Below are 16,361 nucleotides of genomic sequence, written 5' to 3'. Positions count from 1 at the left end.
TTGCAGATGTCGCCCAGAGCCTGCTGGTGAAGGCAGCGCCTGTGTGGGGTGTCCTCATAGAGGGATGGTGTGGCACCACTCTGTGCCCCTTGGGACCCGCCCGCCTCCTGGCCAGCCACTTCATCAACGCCACGGTGCTCACCCAGGAGCCGCCTAATCCTGCCTCACACCTCTGCTAGGTCTTCCCCCTCAGCTGGGTCACCTCCTTTCTTCCACATTCGGCCTTCATCCATCCCTCTTTCCTGCAGTGCTTGTGCTCCAGGCCCAAAAGAAAAGGACCAAGGCCAAGAAGGACAAAGCCCAAAGGAAGTGAGTCTTGACCCCCACATCCCATTCTGTGGATTTCCTCCCGCACCTCCTCTCTTTGTCACATCTTGAATGGGCACCCTGCAGCCCAACCACATGGCCTCTGGGCAGCCTGGTAGAGTTGGTCTCTGCGAAGCTGTGGATCTGTGGCCAGAGGTGTGTCCTGGGTCTCAGCAACAGTTTTTCAATTATAGGATCCAAACAAACCCAGATCCCTGCTTTCAGCAGCCAAGGTCTCAGAGCTGCAGCCGGGCCTCAGAGCTAACACCAGCTCTCAGCTCCAGTGACAGCCATAGAAGGTAAATAAATCCCAGAATAAAAAAAATAAAAAAAGGAGAAGTTGGGAGCTTTAGTCGCCCACCAGCCTGAAAACGGCCCTCAGCCCCTCACCCAGACTGGCCAGGCACCCCAGTGGGGACCCCCACCCTGAAGGGGGTGTGACCAGCTGCAAATAGCCATCATCTCCTCATCCAGGCTGGCCAGGCACCCCCGTGGGGACCCCCACCCTGAAGCAACAAGATGGTGGCTAATTTGCATACTGAAGGCAGGCGGCAGCAGGCAAGGCTGTCAGTGGTCTGGGACCCAGATCCTTGACCCTTCCTAGCAAGGTGGCAGCTCGCACAGGGGCGGATCGGCCGGGGTGGGCAGGGCAGGACACCTGGCTTCCGCCCAGCCCCAGTCACTCTGAGCAGGTGAGCAGCGCAGAGAGCCTCTGGACAGGGGAGGCAGGCCAGCGGAGGGTGGCCTGTACTCCCCACATGGCGGTGGTGACAGCTGTGAGTGCACCAAGCGGAGCCTGCAGGCTGAGCTGAAGTAGCGCCTACAGGCCATCAGCGCCCAGGAGTGGCTGCGCAAGATCCGCCTCCTGGTCCAGAAGGTGCAGGATCGCAGGGACAGCCACCATGGCGGGCCAGACTGACATCCTCCTGGCCGCACCACGGGGGTTTGCGGATCTGCAAAGCCAGAGGCCTCCAGTGTGCTCATCCCCCACCTGGCATGCGAACATCCCCCAGCACACTGTCACCCTCCAGCGCCTGCAACAGTTGCAAACCAAGGCGTGCACAAGTTCCCCCGCCTCTCTACCGCACTTCCATCAACCCAGCATGCCTAACACCCCCACGGGATGTGCACACATCCCCTCTGATGCGCTCACGTCCTTTGGAGAGTGTCTGGGTGTTCTGTGTGCTGAGGGTGGGCGCCTGTGAGATGACAGTGAGAGGGCGGAGTGGTGACGCCCTGTTCCCACAGAGGCCAGTGCAGCTACGAGATCACCTCTGGAGGGTTAATGCAGGTGCTGAGGCAGGAGCAGGTGCAGATAGACACACCTGGTGGGCATGGGTGGCCCTCTCTGAGGTGCCTTCAGTCAGTGTTCAAGATCAAGAACCCAGAGGTGAAGAGGAATTCTGTCCTCTCAGTGAAACAGCCGGATAGTCGGGGCGACTGTAGAGGAGGAATGTGCACTTTGCGTGACAGCACCCATGAGCGAAGGCTGCCCTGACTGAGCCTTGCTTGCTTGGGGCCTAGCGCACTCCTGCCGGGCAGCGGGTGACAGGACGTGCTTTTCCAAATTAATGAGAGAAAACATTGATTCTCCTGCTGCCCACGAAGGTGGAAAGTGAAGTGGGGAGACATGTGGGGACTGAGCGAGATTCCCTGTCTGGGGGTTCCAAATCTGCTGTTGGTTTCTTTCACCGCTGACTAGAGATATACAGGGTGTCCCCCCAAAATGTATACACACTTTGAATACCTACTAATTCCAATGGTTTTAAGCATAAGAAAGAAACAACAATGGAGCTGTTATCTGTTAAAAGTGTGGGCACAAACAGGTAGCTGGACATTCCTGAGTGGTCTCAGATTGGAGAGGGTGAAGGCCAGACTGAGGGCCCCCCACCCCCACCCCAGTGCACGAATGTCGTGCACCAGGCTACTAGTAAATAATATAAAAACTGTACACAAAGTAACATTTAATTTATGTAGAATATTTAATAATATTAAAAACATTCATGATATGTTAAGGACAAAAAACAAAAAACAAGAGGCTGTAAAAGTGTGCTTGTAAACACTTCTCTCCCCCCCCCCCCCCACACACACACACACAAGCAGCATCCCTAAAAACCTAAAATAAGGTTATTGGTTGATCATAAGATTGAAGGTTATATTTTTATATTTTAATATATTTGTCTTTTTAATATTTTCAAATTGTCTTCAATGATGATGCACTTTTACTATAACCAGAACAAACTGATGAGTTAATTAAAATAAATATATTTACCAAATTTTAAATAATTCAGAAAATAAAAGATTTCCACTGTTTGCCACAATATGTAAAAATAGCCATATGGATAGTCTTCAATTTTGGAGGATATTGTTGGAATAAACATGTTACGTGGTTCCCATCATCACCATTAAAGATTTTTTCTCAAATAACCTCTAAAATAATTATGGAAAACTATCCACTCATACATTTTAAATTAATATAAATGTTTTATTGTAAGTAGTTAGTTACCACAAATGTAATTTCCAGTGTTTTGGAAACATTGACATTTTAAAATAAAACTGTTATATCCCTTTTGAAATTGTATCCAATAGAACCTAAATAGAATAGAATAAACAGAATCTAAATGCCTTAGTAACAATATCCACTTAAAAATAGAAGAATCTCTCAGAGACAGAAATTTTACATAAAATTTTTCTTTCTTCTTGAATTTATATTTTCATCCCACTTGCCTCATGTAATTTTATTTTAATTTTTTATTCATTAATTTTCTTTTTACCAATCTCTATTTCAGTAGTCTGAAGCAGAAATGAAAATGAATATACATGTTGATGTTTTCATTTGCCTCTGAACATAGGGTCTAAATATTAAAATTGTTTTTACTTCTAGACTGATTTATCATCATAATAATTAATACACAATTGATCAAAAGATCCACATAGTAAAAAACTTGAATAATAAACACAAACATTAGAATTGTATATTTTGCTAAAATATACACATTGCATAATATAGATGCATATCACTGTTATTTATGAATGTGCTTATTGTTGGAATAAGAGTGCTTTAAGTATCATTCTAATCCTATGTTGCATTTTTTATAAATGCAAGCATTTAAAAGAACTCCATTTTAATATATAGATAAGTAGATGGGATGGCAAGACATTTTATGATGCAATGTTATTTAATTATTTGAATTTATTCTGAATTATGTGTCAAAGAAACACAGTGCTCTATCATCAAAATAATATTTAATGATCTTTCAGTGGATAAATAAATTATATCCTCCAATGTTTTAGAAATAAAATATGGAAACCATTTGACTTGTAAAGACTTTTTTTTTTAATCTGATAAATAGAGTTATTCACTTTCTTGGATAGGGGAAGTAAGCCAAATATGTTTTGTGGACTCAGTTTCTTATTAATTACTAGAGGCCTGGTGCATGAATTCATGAACGGGTGGGGTCTGTAGGCCTGGCCAGCAATCAGGGCCCATCGGGGCCATCTGGCTGCCGGGAGAGGGTCTGCGGGAGGTTGGATGGCCAGCCCCTGAGGGGCGATCATGGGGCTTAGTGGGGGGGGCGGGGAGGAAGGGGCGTGGGTGGTTGGCTGTGGGAGCACATTGATCACTAGCGGGTAGCTCCTACATTGAGCGTCTGGCCCCTGGTGGTCAGTGCATGTCATAACGACTGGTCGACTGGTCGTTCTGGTCATTCCGGTCATTCGGTCGTAATGGTCACTTAGGTTTATATATATATAAATAGTGCTACTCTGATTCTTAGAGACACCTATTAAACCTAATATACAAAAAAAAAAGTGGAGGGAATCAAAAGTTGATAATTTCAATATTTTTGCTGATATACAACTTTTAAAATCAACTCATGTAACTACAATTGTGATAAAGAATCATTTCACCAACCCTATGAAGTTACTTTGATCTATTGTACAGTCAGTCTGCTTTCTTCAAGCCCAATCCCTAGCAACTAGTGATATTTCTAGCACTAAAATTTAGCCTTTTTTTTTTTCTAAAAGTGTATATAAATGGAATAATAGAGTATTTGTCTTATGTTTCTGGCTCGTTTCACTTAAAAATGCTTTGAAATTCATCCATGGTATTTTTTGCATGCTATCAATAAGTCCTTTATGTTGCTGAATAATACTGTGGATGTACCACACCTGTTTATCCATTCACCAGCTGATAGATATTTGGGTTGTTTCTAGTTAGAGGCCATGCCAAATAAAGTATATATGAACATTTGAGTAGGAGTTTTCAATTCTTTTGTGGAAATACCATGGAGTGAGATTACCCTGTTTTAGAATTTGGAATGGGCTTAAAATGCATTTTTATTTGTTCCACTTAAAATGTGGAATATAAGCCTATACCAAGCCAATATTATCTATCCTACACATTTCAAAGAAAAAATTGAATTCAAACAACAAGGGCTTCCTGGGTTGGCATTGAATCATAAATCTCAAGGGCTAATGCTTCAGGTTACAGTGTTGATTACTGAGAGAGGGCTGCTCACATGGACAGGCCTATGCAGCAGCTACATGTTGGGCAACAGAAGTAATTTCGTTTAAAGAAACTTTATAATAATACTGAGAAACATGGGGGAGTAAATAAAATTGTAATAACATGTGTTCTATAAAAATAAACCTTATTGTCAAGCTTTCACAGGCTATGTTGAGAAAAAATGCTTGCAGTATATTAAATAAAGAATATAAATTGTATAGTAGTTATGATTGAAATTTTCTTATAAAACTGTTAAATGTGTATACATAAAATGACTGCATCAACTACCTTTGAGAGAACTTTTACAGGAATTGCCATTTAGTACCTTGTTACCATATCCATTTTTTCTATAATGAAAATCTATATATGTTTATAATGAGAAAAACAACAACAACAAATCAATATCTATCTTTGGATGAGCAAGTTTTTCAAAACAAAAAATAATATAAAGAAAGAATTGATTAATATAACTTGTTGAAAGTTAACCTTATATGTGTCATATATACCATAAACATATTTAAAGGCAAATTGCAGACTTACTGACAAAATATTAGCAATATATTTTATTTGTAGGGAACTTATAAAAATATATAAGATAATTCCCCAAGAGCAAAATATTCCTAAAGAAAAAATAAAGACCAAACAATTTATTAAATTACCAGGGGTTCATTGGGGATAGGGAAGGTGAAGACTTCCATTTCACATGGTTCTCCAATGCATATATAGGCTAGGAGCAAGCCATTCTTATTTAAATTCTAAAGTAAATGATGACCCCTGAGTTTTCCTGAGAAATCCCAGAATCTAACGTTTGGTTTGATATTTATTTATGCATATAGATTTACTCCACAATTATTCATTAATTTGCATTAGTTTGTTTTAAACCATATTTTTGTATGTTTCTACTTTTTACCCAACTCAGGGACAAGATTTCCATCTGTCAAAAACTATATAATGTATTTATTTTTATGCATTCCTCTAATCAAGGCCCAATGAAATATATGTACAGTGGTCCCCCATCTGCGGTTTTACTTTCCATAGTTTCAGTTACCCAAGGTCAACTGTGGTTCAAAAGTGCTGAATGAAAAATTTCTTAAATAAGCAATTCATATGTTTTAAATTGCTCTGAATAGCATGATTAAATCTCATGCTGTCCTGCTCTATTCTCCTTCCCAGGAATGTGAATTATCCCTTTGTCCAGCATATCCACCCCTCCCCTTAGTCACCTATTAAGTGGTCCTCTCCATTATCAGATCAACTGTTGTGGTATCTCAGTGCTTGTGTCACAATGTCTATGTCACTCACCTCATTTGATCTCATCATGTAGGCATTAAATCATCTCACATCATCACACAAAGAAGAAAGGTAAATGCAGTACAATAGCTACAATGGTTCAGGACCTTATCTTGAGAGTAGACTTAGAGTTATTTCCTAGCAGGAGCATCCCTTGAGGATTCTGAAACAACCAAGTGTCAGACAGGAGTTGACAGTCTAGAGACACAAGTGTCCATGTTGTGGAAGAAGATAAAAATAAGTGAGTAAACACAAGAACACAATGCAGATGCTTGGGGAACTGTGATGCAGATGGATAGAAGGAGCAACTCAATCCTGAGTCAAGCAGCTGCAACTTCCAACTATCCAAGTTTAAAATTAGTCATGGTTGATGGCAAATAAATACCTGCCAGGTGGTAAGAACTTAAAACATCTCTATCTTGAGTAGACAGAGGACAGACTAGGAGTGTGTATATTCTGCTTTATCTCCTTGATCTCTACTAATAAATTTTGGGTTGATATTGTCATTACCATTTAGCTGTGAGCAAGGAAAACTAATACTGAACAGAATCATTTATTGTCTACTAACCAGCAGATATTGTGTAAGGTGCTTTCCCTAAAAATAATAATAATAGCTATTAGTCATTGACAGGTTACTATATGCCAGATAATGTTCTAAATGTTTCTATGTTATAAAGGTATTTAACACTCTAAAAAAATTATGAGATAGTTTCTATTATTATACCCAATTTATATTTTAGAAAACTAAGTTTCAGAGAGGTTAATAAGCTTCATCATATTACATGCTAATAAATGGTAGAGATAGCTCACATGTACTCATTTATACATAACTAGAGGCCCATTGCACAAAGATTCTCCCAATAGGCCTTCCTTTCCCTGGCTGCCAGCACCACTTTTCCTCAGTCACCTGGGACCTAGGCCTTTGGACCCAGGTCTCGAGGTTTGGCTTCTCAGCTCTGGCCACAGCAGCGAGGCTAGGTGTCTCCGCTCCGGCTGCAGCGGAGAAGCCAAGCCTCTTCAGTCTTCAGCCGTTTTCAGTCTTCAGTCTTCGCTCAGCACCTGCATATGCAAATTAACCGCCATCTTTGTTGGGTTAATTTGCATACTCATAATGATTGGCTGGTAGGCGTAGCAGAGTGACATCAATTTGCATGTTTCTCTTTTATTAGTGTAGATTATGTAAACATACATAAAGTAATATTAAATATGCATGTTGTTGCCCTTATAAAAATCTCTGAAATTAATATTAATATCTCTATTTTATACTGTTCTATTATATAGAGCATTTATGCTCAGAGAGTTTGAGTTACTGGTCAGACAGGTCATACATTGTGAAACCTGGATTCAAACCCAGGCCCATTTGACTGCAAAGACTGCCATTTCCCCACCGTGTCAAGTCTATAACCTATAGGAAAGAAGTAAGACTTTTTTAAGTCATTATAAAATGGAAACTAGGTCAAGTGCCTGATACTCATCTATTATAGAATATAAGTGTAACAATAACAGTAAGGCTACTTTAAGCATATACTTTATTTGCTTACCTTATGTTCATTTTCTTAATGGCTCTGTGAAATAGGTTCTGCAGTTGTTATTATCTATCTTGTACAGATGAAGGGACAATTGTTTAGAGATGGGAAGTACTTCACCCGAAATCATCAGCCTAACCAAGAGGTGGAGGAAGGTTTTCTGGCTCTGAGCCCAGGGTTTCCTTTATACCATATCACCAAGTATGGCTTCTTATAATTATATATGCTTTCAGGTTTATTTTTATACCACACTCCTCTATCTACCAACCTGGAATGGAATTCAAATTCATTTCACTTATGAGATATTTTACCTTCGAAGCCCTTCCTCTTGCCTCCTGAGAAGGCTCCCCCAGAAGCACACACACCCTGCTGTGGGCTGGCTGCTCACACTGCCTTAAAGAGTTCCAATTAGGCTCCGGGCTTATACATAACCCAAACCAGCTGTAACTGAAGTGGAAGAAGAGCGTATGGGACGAATATAACCAATGGGAAGGATAAAGAACTAGACTGAAGAAATAGCTGGGAAGCCACCAAGTCAAGATCCAAACCGTCAACGCTCAAACACTGTGTGGCCAGGATGCGCTGCCTGCACAAAGCCACGGGACACTGACTGCCTCCCCCGGCATCCTCCGTTCTCCATCACCAGCACCATGGATCCTAAATCCCTCTAATCCTTGCAGCTTCACTTCAAGGTTCTCAATGCCAGATGCTAGAAACTTTTTCTGACTCTAAGCAGTATGTCCTTTTTCTAAATTCTTAGATGGCAGGGATGGAAATCTATCCATCCTTGGTTTCTCTGGTGTGATAGGGTCCTGTCCCCATCAAGAATCAAACAATAGATCTTTGGGATTCAAAAAAAAAAAACCACAAAAAAACAAACAAACAAAAAGACAACAAACAAAAAGCAAACAAATAGACATCTATTACAGACACACAAAGCAAATTTGTAGATCTGATAAAACCTTTCTTTGCAGTGGAGTTAAGCACTAGAGCTTAAGATTCAAGAAAGTTTCTCTTTCGCATCTTCTAACACAAATACACATGCACATACACATCTTTAAAAGTGCCTCATGGGACTCTGAGAAATGTCCTCAGTCCAGCTTGTGACATTGTCAGTTAGAAAACAGGTACTGTGTTACTGGTCACTCACTTCCAGGAAGGCTAAATGGATTTATGACATCAAGGACTTTAAGCACCTAAAAATTCTTTAAAATGCTCTAAGCATATGAAACATGTTCTCATGTTACAGTTGGGAGACACAGAAGCTATTCCATAAATTCTTTAGAGTTCCCAACCTAAAAACATTTTCCATTAATACAGATTAGACTTTGCTTGCATAGTGAAAAGGGTGCTATAAAACCCAGAGGTGTTGAACCACATGAGAAATTTCATTCTAAACTAAACGTGATCCTTGGAAAAGTCACTACGGATGTGTTGCTGGGCTCGAGTCTACATGGTATGATAACCCATGGGTGGGGGTCCTTCAGGACTCCTTGGCAGCACTGTACTATCCACAAATATATTGTGTTCTTAAATTCCAGCTCAAATGTTGCCTATCATTTTAGAAATATGCTATTTTCTTAATTTATGTAAATGTCACTAACAAATAAAATAAAGGGAAATATTTTCTTTGCAAATTAAAAATAACGATTTTTTTCTAAACAAAATAAAGCTAGTGAAATTCACATATATTTGCTTGGGGAAATGGAGGAAGTAAGAAATAAAAAAGGTTACAATGTATTGTAAAACAGTAACTTGACTATGGAACAGATTTATGATCTCATAAAAATTTTAAATAGCGTAAGAGCTTAGTCTCCGGTACATGACAGTCAGAGGACATTTACCATTTTATTAAAAAAAAAAAGGTTCTTGAGCTACTATGGCACCAGAGATACCCTGAAACCTCAATATAATCTATTTTTGTACTTTTCCATGGGAAAGATTGAAAAGAATATATAGAGCATATAATAGCAGAATCAGCCTTCATATCTGAGTTGTAAATATCCCGAATAGGTGTTCCTGAAAAGGGCACACATGGAATTGTTGCTAAAGCTGATCAGGAACACACTCTGGAACTCCATTGGTAGGCATAATTCCTCAAAATTTATGATTTTATTCTCCATGTTACACTACCAAGAAGTTGTCCTTTGATATTTCTTGGCCCAGAGGAAGATGAAATAGTCTTAATCAAAAAGTTCTCTTCCTTTATCTAACAGTTGATTTCCTAGCCACAGCAAACTGTTTATGAAGGGGACAAAATTATGATAAAATTTTCCCTTTCTACAAAAAGTATATGGATTAAAAGTAAACTTTGTTTTAACAGGACTGAAGTAATTTGAACACAGTTCCTTTGAAGATATATTGATGCTTCTTGGTGAAGACACTGGATCTGGAGCCTGAATGTTGGCCACTCCCACGGTCATAGGGAGACATAGAAACTTAGAGATTTAGAGAAACCAAGTGTGAGACTTTCACGGTGGACATGAGAGTTGAGCAGGGGGTATATTCAAAGAAATTGCAGTGAGTTTCTGAATTGGGTACATGTTAAATTGCAAACAGTTCACTCCAGATCCAAAGTTTGATCTGGACACACAAATATAAAGAACCATGTTCCTAAGAGTTGAGCAGAATATTACTATTATTGCATTGATGAAAAAGAAAAAGAAAAGTGAAGAAAGAACTAGCAATGAGTATAAACCAGATTTATAGGTAAATTTTTGTTTATAACATTGATAATTTGACATTTTAAATCAATTCAATCTATCAAAAATACGAAGGCAATGATGACCTACGCTAAATCTTTTCCTCGAGGAATTTTCAATATGATGTCCAAGACAAAAAATATACACATAGCTCTACTATAATGAGATGATTCTATAAGAGAGGGGCAGAAAACATAATATTAATTATCACTAAAGGAATAAAGCATGACTTCATTGAGTAGGCATTTGCTTTGGACTTTAAAACATGGGCAGAATTTTCATAAATTTGAGGATTATGTGAAAGGGATCTGCATAGAGAGAAAAAATATGATCAAACATTGAGACAGAAAGAAATATTGTTGTCATGTCTGAACAAAAGGTAAGTATTACTATTTGGTGAATCAGAATATAAGGTGGAATGTGCAGTAAGAAATGCTATTATACTAATATAGGTTAAGGCCTGATTGTGGAAATTTTCAATCCTATGTTAATAAGTTTATATAGGGAGAATAAACTTATTATTATAACTTAAAATAGGAAGCCATTGTAGTGGGGAGAGTTGGTAAGCACTTATAGTTTCTGTAATTTGTATCAAATATAGGGTGTCCCCCAAAATGTATAAACATTTTAACAGCTGATAGCTCAATTTTGAAACTGAAATGTATTTTAATAAACACTGCCTTTATAATTACTCAGAGTGCATACATTTTTTGGAAATAATATATATGTAATGTCAAAAGACAGCATATCATGCAAAATTCCAAAAACTAGCCTGAAGTGGTTATTTCTAATCACTACAACAATCTCCATATTAGCTGAGACTTTGTTTCTTAATCACCATTTTATTTTTTGTGTAATCAATACTCAATAAATATCTGCTTAATGAATGAACACCTGGCTGATAAAAATAAGGTAACAATGAGAGTAATATTAGTAGGGCTTACCAGTTTATCAAAAATATTTTTATGTACAATATAAATCTGTTAGAATGTATGGGTCCAAGAGGATGTGTGTGTGTGTGTGTGTGTGTGTATGTGTGTGTGTGTGTGTGTGTGTGTAGATATATAACCCCAAAATACTGAGGCTCTTCTAGACTATCGATACACATGTGATCTCAGCAGGACTAATGACACAGTTTTTCTTGGTAGTTAATTCTACGTGTTCAGGTAAAACACTAGGGCCTTGGACATTTTCTGGAAGCATTCCAAAGCATTCTGGAATCTAGTGCTGTCTTAAGCAGTCCATCCGTTGGTGTGTATTTATACACTACCATTTGTATGCTGTGTGTTCCCTTTTCACTCTGAGCTCATTATTGGTATTCTATTACCCTAGGACTTAGGGACCTCTCTGAGGATAACCTTACTGGGGCCACTGCTGCTCATATGCACCATTAGAATGACAATTATCCTGGTCAAGTTGCCCTCTCCTGATGCTCCCTGTGCAGCCAGTCCTCCAGGGGCCAGAGCAGGCTGTCCTCTGTGCAGAGATGGGGAAAATGACCCTCTTCTCCGCTGGTTCAAATCTAGGCTCCTATAAGACCTACTCACCTTTTATATGCCCTGGTGACAGAGAAAGTCCCACATGAAAAATAACCCCTCAACCTCTATCTATATATCCCCTTCTTATCTATGGGATTTAAAAATAAAAGCTTGTGGTTGGTAAGGGACACATAGCCCAGTGTCACCCAGTTCCTCATCTCTCTGTTGCTTCCCACAGCACAAAAGAGCCCATCTCAAGGGGCCCCTTCTCTGTGCATCAGGCAATATAGTCTCTGAGCTGAGGGCACATAGAGATACAATGATCCTACTAATATGAACTCAGGTTGATATTATACACACATGAACACACAGACATATACATATGCACACATGTATACATTCATATATGTTTGTGTGCATGTCTGTGTGTGTACTAAGTGTAAATTCAGAGTTATAAATTTAAGATGTGGATCTGCCTTTTACCAGCTATGTATTTCTGTGCAAGTCATTTTGCCTGTCAGAGTATCAGTTTCTTCATCTGTAAATGGGGAATTTCAGTAAATCCACAAATATTTACAAATTTAATGATGATGGTGTCAATTCTGTGCAAGTGGCCATGAGGGACCTTGACGTGGTGATTTGTAACTTCATTGAGGCATGAAATTGAGGCTCGTGTACCGAGGGGCAGTTGTACAGACATGAGCCAGTTACCTGGGGCATGAGCCTTGTTGGCTGCTCAGCAGGCAAATAGCCACATGGTTCATTGCTTTCTGCTTGACACTGCATACACAGTAACTCTCCTGAAGCAATTGAAAAGGAGCGTATGGCTTTGGGGGAAGCAGTGGGGAACAACCACCAACTGGCAGTGCTGGTGGATAGAGATGGAAAAGGTATTCAATTTAGTGATGTCTTAGCAGCGGTTCTCAACCTGTGGGTCGCAACCCTTAGGGGGTGGAACGACCCTTTCACAGGGGTTGCCTAAGACGGTAGGAAAACACATATATAATTACATATTGTTTTTGTGATTAATCACTATGCTTTAATTATGTTCAATTTATAACAATGAAAATACATCCTGCATATCAGATATTTACATTATGATTCATAACAGTAGCAAAATTACAGTTATGAAGTAGCAAAAAAAATAATTTTATGGTTGGGGGTCACCACGACATGAGGAACTGTATTAAAGGGTCGCGGCATTAGGAAGGTTGAGAACCACTGTCTTAGAGTGAAAAGCAGAAGTCTTCAACAATTTTTCCATTTATTCTTTAAAAGAACATAAAAAGGTATGTAGCCCCTCACATTTTAAATTGACATCTAAAATTTTGTCATAGGTTTAAATACTTGAAAATAATGTAATTTCTAGAATATTATAAATATTAGAAATTTTAAATAGAATTATTGTCATTCTTAAATTGGTTTCAAAGAGTCCATATATCATAGTGACTTGATAACCATCATTACTCATTATAAAACTACATAAATAAGCTCTTTTTAAGAGGAAGTTACATCAGTTTTACTTACCTAAACTCATATTTCCAATCTACTTTACCTCAGAATTTTATCTTAATAATATATATTTTATGTTTGAAAGTCTATTATCATATTTATTTATAACAAAAACATGCATTAAATTTTGTATAAATTTTCTGGGACCATAAGTTTCTGTTTAAAAAATACTTTGAGTTGAATTATTATTCTAATTTATAATAGTATGCAATACAGAGAAACAACACAACTATTTAATATATTTTGACATGTTATTAGCATAAAAATTTCTTGGAAATAATCTCTTAATAAGTTATATGAAGCTTTTGAATATGATTTATTAAAGGACTGACTTATTACTGGAATCAACATTGATTCTATTCCTATGTTTGTTTTTATAGATGAAAGTGCTATAAAATGTTGTCCACATAAAATATAAATGGAAATGGAAGTTTTATTATATTGACACACAATTCTTTGAATGCTTTACAAGTTATGTGCCCTACTGATTTATAATTAAATATTAATTTAATGATACATTGGCCAACAGTTTAATCAGCATCTCCTTCAATTCTGTTGAAAAACAACTGGAAAGTACTAGGTTTGAAAATAATTAGTGCCCATTAATTTAGATAATTTAGTTTTCCAACACTCACAACAATATTTTAAATTGTCCTAATAGTAAATAGTCAGAAATTTTTTTATTCTATAACAATGCACCATAATAACATTAGGGATAGGTGAAAGTCACACTTTTCTTTTAGAAATTGAAAGAAGAATGACTATGAAAGAATTTGGAAACAGTTGTCCGAGATATAAATTCTCAGGTAAATGCATTTTAGGAAACTGTGTATATGGAAGTTTATGGTCTGGAAATTCTTTTCCTAAATCTATCAAGTACCCCATGTCCCTTGGGGAGTCTCCTCACTCCAGTTTGAAGATCTCCAGTATTTGTAATATGTTAATACCAGAATCTATTTATTTTAATAACTTTATATGTGGCACTCACTCTGCACTGACTAGCTTAAACAAATGAACTACTTCTTTGAATTTTATGGCTGAAGTGTTTTGCTATTTGAGATTCTCAACTTTGAAATTCCCATGAATCTTAAGAAGTATCCCTGATGAATGTAGTATCTACTGCCCCACCATTAAGGATTAATCTGAGACTAAATGAGATAAAGTAGGTGAAAGTGTTATATCAATTGCAAAGCACCATAAAAGTTTTCTCACATGAAAGAATTGGCGTCTTTGTGGAAGAGAAGAAACATCAATGGCTTGGGAAGACCTTGTGCAATGGGTGGTGGGAGGTGGCGGGGGGGGGGGGGGCGGGAGGAGAGTCTAGAAAGCCATTTTGCAGCTAAAGGGCCCATGCAAAGATATTATTACTTCAGGACAATAGATGCAGAAGCAGAAAGCAAATGTGCATTTGGCAAACCAAATAAGAAAGAATTAACATACAAAAATATTTGGGGCTGTGTTTTCTGGAACCCAATCCGAGCAGGTAAACCCATCTGCTGCTGAAGATTAATTCTGAGGTAGGAGATGAAAACTATGCTCTGGCTTTCATACTTTATTGCATTTTTGTTTTTGTTTTGTGTTCTCTTATGGTTTTCTTGTAAATGTCTAAGTGTGCTCTCACTAAAGTCTGAGAAAACGACTTTATATCCTCTAAAGCCCGTGTTACATCAGAGGTCAGAGCGCCTCCAGAAAGCAGACAGCAGTAATCTTCTAACTGGCTCTGCATTTCCTCTCATCTCCTTCCAGCCCATTCTCCACACAGCTGCATGAATGGACTGCTTAAAATGAAAACATATTACCTTCTCTTCCCTTCTTAAAGCCTCCTAATGGCTTTCCACACTGCACTTAGGATATAGCTGAATATGTCATGTGCCTAAAGCAGTGGTGTGTTGTAACTGACTTATGTAGGCCCACAAGATTATTGTTATTGTTAACTTTTATCCTAGATACAGGCATACCTCATTTATAAAGCTCCACTCTATTGCACGTTGCAAATATTGAGCTTTTTAAAAATGGAAGGTTTGTAGCAACCCTGTTGCATCTATCAGCGTCATTTTTCCAACAAATATAGACAGATGATTTTTAGCAATAAAATATTTTCTAATTAAGGAACGTAGATTGTTTCTTAAAACATAATGCCATTGCACACTTGACAGACTTTTATATGCACTGGGAAACCAAAAAAATTGTGTGACTCATTTTATTGCAATATTTGCTTTATTGAGGTGTTCTGAAGGAGAACTTGTAATATCTCCATGGTGTGTCTGCAGTTGTGATGCACAAAACATGTAACTTCACACACAGATGTCCATGCTGTGTTTGTGATACCACTACAGATATGTACCTCATAAACAAAGAGATTCCAATAAATTCTATTATGCTTAACTCCTACCAAAAAAGAAAAAGTAATTATATGGTACATTTAGATTATATATACTGCATTTTCAAATATATTACTGCTAGGAGGAAATACCTACTTTATTTAAGCATTGATAAAAATCAATTGAACCAATGTAAAGATTGGGAGAATTTCCCACAGATTAATCTCCGTTTCCATGTACTTTATGCCTTGTTTCTCCTCCTTCCACAGCATCTACTGGCAGGTCTTGGTAAAACTCATGTTGATATGCATCCACCACCCCTACACTTTCATAGTGCTATTCAGTGATACCTCTACACCGGAACTCTTCATGGAAGTTACCATAAGGCACTATATCCCACTAAATCTAAATCAAATATATCCCCAATGCAACTTCCCCATAGCTGATCCACAGTAACTCTAAGGCCACACACTGAGGGAAGCGTGAAGAAGTTAGGAAAAAAGCTTACCAAACACGGTAGAACTATATTATTTTGTAAATGTTGCAAAAACATGAGCATGTGAACACACTGCTAGCACTTTTTGGACCTTTGAAGGGGCCAGAGCCTGTGAGTGGCTCTGAAGGCTAAACGTTGTTAAGCCTCTTGGAAAATCTGCCTGCGAACAGTTTAATATGCAGGAGGTCTCCACTATAAATAACTCTGGGAGTGTACCATGGGG

Source organism: Myotis myotis, unplaced genomic scaffold, assembly GCF_014108235.1.
Source record: "Myotis myotis isolate mMyoMyo1 unplaced genomic scaffold, mMyoMyo1.p scaffold_m19_p_2, whole genome shotgun sequence".
In the NCBI taxonomy this organism is placed as follows: domain Eukaryota; kingdom Metazoa; phylum Chordata; class Mammalia; order Chiroptera; family Vespertilionidae; genus Myotis; species Myotis myotis.
Note: the sequence above shows the minus strand (reverse complement) of the source record.